This window comes from Lygodium microphyllum, chromosome 9, assembly GCF_053477565.2.
Source record: "Lygodium microphyllum isolate KBCC chromosome 9, Lygodium_microphyllum_v1.1.10, whole genome shotgun sequence".
Taxonomy (NCBI): Eukaryota; Viridiplantae; Streptophyta; class Polypodiopsida; order Schizaeales; family Lygodiaceae; genus Lygodium; species Lygodium microphyllum.
The window spans coordinates 149,355,952-149,364,427 of record NC_141143.1 but is presented as its reverse complement, the minus strand read 5'-3'; positions in this window follow the sequence as shown (position 1 = coordinate 149,364,427).

Below are 8,476 nucleotides of genomic sequence, written 5' to 3'. Positions count from 1 at the left end.
TAGTGTCCTGACTACTCTAAACACCGAGAGCAATACATCAACTAAGCCATACAACCAATCCATTGCACAAGTGGCTGAAAGAAACCCCATTGAACATCCCTGAAGACAGGCATCAATAGTTGAGCTATCTAGCTCAATCGAACCCCAACCTCCCACAATCCTCAAATCCTCCTATAAGCATAGATCTATCCTTATGTTGGCTATGGACCTAGCTGCAATATGGGGGATGACTTAGTCGCCTACATTAGATGCTTGGATGTCACATTCACCACACTAGCTAGGAACTATGAATTGCTAGACTAAGGCCTTCTCAACAAGATATTATCAATGGAAGTATGCTCTTTGCCATGCACTTGGGAAGACTATGATTTTGTGTTCGTCAAGATTCCTGAGGTAGCTAAGGAATTTATTAACAACGAGATCTCTCGAGAGCAATTTTGCACACAGTGACTGATCACATCCTATCACTCGAGCAAAGTCTCTACAACAAGCGAGGAGCTAGAAGAGCTTAAAAAGATAGCCGACTCTGACTCTTCCTTTCTGCGAAAATGGTAGGCTCTGCATCTCCAATGGGAACAAGAGGGCTACCAAATCATGACCAACACTGAGCAATGATGCACAATCAAAATCACTGAGTATGACCCTACCTATGTGGCTCCTACCTCATTCAGAGTTTTGGCCATCACATGAAAACGACCTTTAGAGGAATATGTCATGGCCCACCCCTACTTTGATCGAATCTTGAACTAGGAAGAATCGCATATTTCTAGTAGAATGAATTTTGGTGACTTCCTCACCATGTCATGACCTATATTATACACATAGCCATTAGACTCCATGACATCGACCATTATGCCCACTTGGATTATAACCCAAACTTTTACAATTGGCTCATGACGAAGTAAAGCACAAGAAGCATGCACTTAAATGCCCCTTAACCCTTCACTTTCTAATCCTAGGAAGGATTTTCATCATTTCCGAGAGGAAGGGGGGTAAGGTGGAAAAGAAAACATGACTTGAACTTCAAAACTTCAAACTTAATTTCAAAAGCAAAAAAGATAAATAAAAGAAACTTGTACTTCAAGAAAATCCTTTATGGAATTTATGCTTGAAATCTGTGGATTGCTTGAAGTATAAAAAGTTCACATTTCTTATTGAAACGTCACACCATTCCATGATGTTTGATCTTAAACTTTTTCCTTTTTTGCAAAAAGTACTCTCAAAGGGCTAATTGGAAGCTGTTGTGCTATAATAGGAACTCAAGATGATAGGCCAACTTTCATTCTCAAAAGAAGAGCACAATAGATATTGACTGGTTACTGAAACACATGTCTACAACCAATTGAAGTACTACATCATTAGCAATTTGGAAGAGCTGGTAAAAAAGAAAGAAGTGGTGAGACAAATAGTCAACTAGTGCAATCTGCACATATACTTAAAGAAGGTGGGCTAGAAGATCGACCATGCTAGATACACGAAATTCTTGAGAACCTTCAATACAAGAAAGAATAGTGGCATGGTAATTGTTAGGAAGGAAGGCTCCCTAAGAGAATAGAAGTTGTGCTTAGCCCCGAAGATAGTGAAAAAGGCCTTAGGGTTGGTCAACACATAAGGAAAGAGACCAAAATGGGACACTTATAGCACGATGAAGATGCTTAAGACAAAGGTTCACACCGATGAAGGAATCACTCTAGTAGACATCCCTAACCCTTCCATCCAATTACAGGCCCAAATGGTGCATGTCTTGTTTTCCAACTTCATTGATACAATACCCTCATGGCTCCAATTCGAGTGCCAATTCTTGAAAGTATTGCACTAGGGGCCCTAGATGAAGTAAACTTGAATGCTATGTCCACTAGATGATTGAATCATCAGCCAAGGCATTATCATCACACCAGAGACCTGTAGGAGGGGAGTCACTAGCCACCATAGCCAAATCAGACCAAAAAATGGCAACATCAAAAGCATCCTTGATAGGGTTTGGGGGGGTGTCAATTGCCATAATCCAAGAAGTAGTGGGAGAGACCAAAAAAGAAGAGGAAGTAGGGGGGACTCTGGAGAGATCTCACACCTTCAAGCAACACCTTTCCCTAGTCACACAAAGCCCATCAACATCTCTGAAAGCAAGAAAGGTGGGAAATAAAGAAGTGAGCAAGCCATAAAAAGAGAAGGTGGACCGAGCCGCAAGAAAGGAGGGAGTTCAACCCTAAGCTCAGTAGCAACAGGAGGAGTCCAATGAAAGGGACTGTGAGTGAGCAAGGCGGGGAGGGTTTGGTCCCATCAAGCCAGGGGGAGTAGAAGAAAATCTTGCTAAAAATCCCAACAAGAAGAAGAAGCAAGAAGAAAAGGAGAAATGCATGTGGAAGGTAAAAGAAGAATCCCAAAGAACATAGGAAGAATGAAGGAAGAAGCAACAAGAGAAGGAAGAGAGGCTAAGGAGAGAAGAGTGCAAGAAAATGACCCTCACCATCAGGCTATCGGTCAAACAACCCTCCCATGTAGAAGAGCTTGCTAGAAGGATCATAGATGATGTGTATGGGACTAGCTCCACAGTAGCAGAAGCAGCTAGAGGACCCGTGGTGGTGGAAGGCAAAGGGAAGGCCTCATTGCAACATGATGGCTTGGGTGCAATACCTAGTCAACATGGTACATCACCTTGGACCAATACCTAGTGAAGGAGCTCCAATAATAGGGACAAAGAGACCTACTGCCGTGAATGTAGAATCTAGAAAGGATCCAAAGAAGTCCAAGGTCGAAGCACCCACAATGTTTGTGCCATTGGCCATGCCAACAGTGAGCAATTATGACGAATATGTGTTCCTCCTAGGACCTGAAAAGATGAAGGAAGACAAGAAGGATACCATGGCAAAATTGGAGAAGGAAAAGAGTGTGTTTGGTACCTATCAACTAGAGAAGACAAAGTAGATAACCATCTATTAGAGATAGGTGAATGGCCTAAAGGAGGAATTGGAAGCAAGGAAAAAAATGGAGGTGGAGAAGGAAGAAGCAAAAGTACAAAAGGCCTGTAAGTGAAAAAGATAGAGGGAGAAATGGAGCTAGAAATGGACTTCAAGCCTCATATAAGGGCAAAAGGATATTGAGGAGCAATTTGAACAATTAAAAAAACTAGGAGAGGAGCTCACCAACGAGCTGAAGAGGGTAAAAGCACAAGCCCACGCAGAGTTCTAGAAGGAGAGGAGACAGAAAGAACAACAATTGAAGGTGCTGCAAGAGGTTAAGGCCCAGAAGGACAAGGAGTCAACTAAAAGGCTACTAGAGGCAGAGAACCAACTCCTCAAGACTCTCCAAGTGCAAGAAAGACTACAAGAAGGGTTGAAATGCCGTAAACAAGATAAAGAAAAAATGTTTTCAATATGGAAAGAACAAGAAGAAGTGGTGACAATAATATCACAAGAGCTGCAACTAAGTCAAGGCAAGATGGAGGAGAAGGCAAAGGCCTCCAAAGAGAGAAACCTTGGAAGAGTTAGAGACCTAGCTAAGTGCCTTGCCCTAGCAAAAAGCAGGAGATTCATAGTGAAAGCAAGGGTAGAAGCAATAGAGGCAGGTCTTGTGGTCCAACAACAAGCCTTCCTAAACACACTCCTACATGTGACTCAAGGCAAAGGTAAAGATACCATGGAAGGGCTATAGAGAAAGCTAGAACTTACAAAATGAGCCCTAAGATATGACCTTCATAAAATAATATTGAAAGAGAGCACCAACCTAAGCATGAAGCAATAATGACAATACTTGAGGTAGGCTGGGCTCTCGATGAAGGAGCATAGAGGAGTTAGGGTTTAGAGAGTTAGAGTAACCATCTTAACCACCTACTATAACTCCAATGGAACCACTAAGAGAAGAAGGGCCAAACTTCAAACAAGGCCAGGATGAAAAAAAGCAACCACAAGTGGCAAGCCCAACATACTAGATGCAAGCACGCATGGAAGAGCAGGGTGAGGAAGCCGCCCCTAAAAAGGTTGTGGAAAGAAAGTGCTGGTCACCAAGAAAGTAGGTAAAGCTGGCATGAAGGAGACTCCAAGCAAGGCTACAAGAACTTCCTGAGGTCCAAGTCCTACAAAGAGAGGAATGCCACCCTGTAAAAATTGGGCCCAGGAACTGGCTGTTTGGAAACAATGGAAAAATCAACGCCAACCCTTTGAGTTTTCCTTCCATTATTCTTGCTCTTTAGACAAAGTCCTTTCTCTAAGGGTGGTGGAGCAAGTGATCAAACTCGTGCAATATTTGGAAAACATGTGGATAGAGGAGAGAAGAAGACACCCCCACAAGGTGGCAAGAAGAGCATGTAGATTATTGGCAGGGCAAGGTTTGGGAGATTCCAAAGACCGTCAGAGGATATGAAGCCTAACCACAATGGCAAGGATGTGTATGGGACACCAATCTTGATGTATGGATGGCCTTCTACAGTACCATACCAGATGAGTACAACAACCCTACCTACATGCCATATTTGCAGAGAATAGGAGTAGATTACAACCTAGAAATGCATCGAAGTTACAACTTACCAAGCATCTACAATTTGAATGTAGAAAGCCCTAAAGAGTCCCTAACCTTCAACAAGCAGCACATCTGCCCATCCATCATGCACTTCCTCAACCAATTCTCATGCTACTCTGACCCCACCTGTATTACCACATGGGATTGTCTTAGGGCTCTTAGGATTTTTCTTAAACAAAAGCCCACAATAGAAGAGGCTTGACTCTTACCACTCTTTTTTAATCTAAATGCAGGGTATTGATAGCTGTGCAATGGCCCATCTAATAATGAGGGCTATGCTCCTACCCTCTTTTTGCATGGCCATCTTGGAAGATATGAATGATACCCACTTCACAAGGTGCAACCACCCCTTCCTATCAACGATGCCTCTAAATGTACCAATTGACTTAAAAGATTACTTGTAAAGTAGATCTTTCCTTAGCAAATCTCTTAGGCCCCCTCAAAATGTAACTACTTGAAGAGCATCAAGATGATATCTAATGTGCTCTCTCCCAATGTATCTCCAAAAAAAAAGAAGAGGAAAGAGAGAAACAAAAGAAGAAAACAAAGCAAAGATCCACACAAAGCAAAAGGAAAGGAACAAAGAGCTTTTCCATGTATATTAGAGTGCCACAAATACTACACCTAGGGGGTCTCAAGTTAGATGCATTCAGCAACCTTCTAGGTTGGTTGGCTCCGTGCCTAACCCCTTAGTGCTTCCTATCCCCCCCACTTCACACTTAGGGTACATCAAGGGCAAGACACACCTAGGGAGTTTTTTCTCTCACCTATGGTTAGATATGTCTCCCTAAGTCACACCCACAACACCTCCCATATACAAAAACTAGATCCTCAAGTGTGGGATAACACCACATGCTTCCCTGAGGTTTGACCCAACTCCTAGTTTCACTCGCACGGACATCATGCATTACTCAATGAGGTAGACACACCCACAAGTAGTACACTTTCTTTTTCTTTTTCAAGTACACTCAACGTATTGTTGTATCTAGACTGGAATAACATACAGTTTCAGAGAAATCTGGTGTTGATAGAAACGAGGATCTAAACCTTTCATATCTAAATATTCCCATGCAAACACATCCTTGAATTCAATGAGCAAATCAACGAGTTGCTGAAAAAATGGCAGTTGTATTTTAGCACTAATCTTAACTGATTTTGGTTTCTTTCGAACCCAGATAGACCATGTCCACCCTTGTTACTTTTTGCATGTATGCCTCAAACTTACACTATTGATTTGAGATATTATTAATGTTGGCATCAACAATCTGGTAAGTATTTTTGTTGCTCTTAATGCAATCTCGGCTCTGAGTCCCAAAATTGTCTACACTATTGTTATGTTTCTACTTTTTTAGGATTTGAGGGTGTAGACTCTCTGGTTGCATGTATTGTTTACTAATTTGGAGAATACTATTGAGACACCAGGGTCGCAGGTTGACATTAGCCTTTAGGAACTCATCTTTTTCATTATCACTTAAGCCCTTGACCATGTTGATTGCTTCAACTACTACAACAACTGGTCATGGGGTGCATGGGGCAACATTGGTTAAGAAGACCATTACCTTATGTTGATCTCTTTGGTTAGTCTCTTCATCCTTATCTATGTTATGAATGAATCTTTCTTGGCATAATGAAGGCCTTCCTAATAGCAGGCAAGAATATTCACCGATATGCTTCATATTTAAGACTACAAAGGAAACGAGAAATTGGACTATGGCAATTTCTAGAAGCACTGACTTGATAATGCCCAATGATCTTACTCACTATTGATTGACCATCCTCACTAAGAAGGGGATTGCTTCCCATTCCATCAATCCCAATTATTGGCAAGTTGCCAATGTGATGACATTTACCCCTGATCCGCTATTGAGCAAGACATTCTAGATTATTTGGTCCTTGCATCGAATAGGAATCACCAAAATGGTTGGATCAAACAAGGGACCTACTAGAACTAATTGTTGCTAGACCTTGCAGAATATTTCCTTGAAAGCATGGGCTAGTTTGGCAATATTGAGCGCTTAGATTGAATCATCTTCATGAGATCATCTTTGAAAGGAGTGATTAGGTTTAGCAAATCACCTAGTGGAATAGTAATATTGGCATGTCTCTATGTGGTTGATGCTTCAAATGAGTCCAAAGTAGTTGAAGTTCTTGGCATGTTCCCTTTCACTGTTGTGGGTTTAACCTCCTTCTTTTGACTTTCACTACCTTCGAGTTTAGCATCTAGGGTTTTACTCTGTCTCTATGTGAGCTAATCCTTTGGATTCTTCTTGTGAGCTTTCCACAGTGGGTATCCAGAGTTTGACTATTCTCCTTGGTAGGATGAGCTTCTAGCAGCTTCCCTTGTTGACTTCCAAGGCTACTACCTAGGTTTTACTCTCCACTATGTTGTGGATCTTCTTGCACAACGTGTTTGTTTTTCTCCTATGGTGGGTTTGTTGTTCTTTGTCCCAAATCCGACTATGGATTGAAATTTTGCAAACACTCAATTGATGATTAAGTTGGGATTTGGGTTTTTCCATGCTAGGTGGGGGTGATTCTTCGTAGAGTATTGCATTCCCTGAGTGGGTGGGATATGATGGATAGACTAAGACTGCTTGGAGTTGCCAAGCCAATTGCCAAGGTTTACTTCCAATCTCAACCTGGAGGCCAAATGTTTCATGACTGTAGGCTCCCATCCTACTACCTGGTGGTAGACTTTCTCTTGCTTGGCCCTCTAAGGGTGTGTGGGATACAACGCGACATCCTTGTAGGTCTTGCCAAACCGGTAATCACATGCACCTTTGGTACAAACAATTCCTTGATCTCTATTGTACTTGTAATGAAAGTAATCAACCATGGAATGAAATCTAACTAAAATTGAAAATTAACTAAGCTACAATAAAGAATTAACAAATCTATTGCACCAAAACATCCTCATCATGTATTAATGGTTGGGGATTCAAGAATACATGACGGCCATGGCTGAGTGCTTCATAGGCTAAGAAGAAGCTAACTCCAAGGAATGGTAAAGCCAAGATTATTGAATGATCAAAAGATGTCTTGCCTTTGGCCTCTAGTCCCTTTTATTCTAACCCTCTTCCAAACTTAAGGGCTGTTCACACATGTACACATAGGCTAGGGCTAAATTTACAAAGGCTGAAATTAATCCAAGGTGCAAATATTAATGTTATATTTTCCTTCATGACAAACCATCCCGTCTTGAAGATGGTTTTGTCCTCAAAACCAAGAAGTAACGGACTAAATCCAAGTCAAGGATGATAGTAATCATGCCCATTCATCTTCCCAATGATAAGAAAGCACTGTCCATGAAAAGAAGACCTTTTTGCATGCCAAACTGTGAGAAAATTGGCTGCTGTCCAAACAGGGCTAATTCACTAAAACTGCCATAACTTTTGATATATTGGTCCAAATAAGGCGTATGAGGTGTAGAAACGAACTATACACTCCCAAGCATCACGCTATAACATCAGAATCAAATTTTGATGAAGTCGGGACAGTTTTATTGTCTGCAAAAATTTCATACAACAAGCTGTCTCTGCACAGTCACTGCATACTGCATCATATATCATCCTGTAATAACCAAGGAAAGTTACTGACATAAGTAGATGGTTGCCAAGAAGATTCTTCAATGGGCAAATTCTTCCACTTAATGAGATACTCAATGAGAGTACGATTTCTGAGAACTTTCTCTCTCTTTCCAATAATGCTTTCAGGTTCATATATGATCAGTCCTACCTCATCCAATGGTGGTAACTCTTCCAATACTTGTACATCAGGCCCAACATACTTCTTCAGCTGTGAAATATGGAATACATCATGTATTCTAGTGGAAGATGGTAGCTGAAGTTTATAAGCAAGCTCTCCAATTTTGTCCAAAATCAAGTATGGCCCATAAAACCTATGAGCAAGCTTGTTGTTCCCACCCTTTAATGAAGCATAATGCGTCTTGGGCACTTTGAGA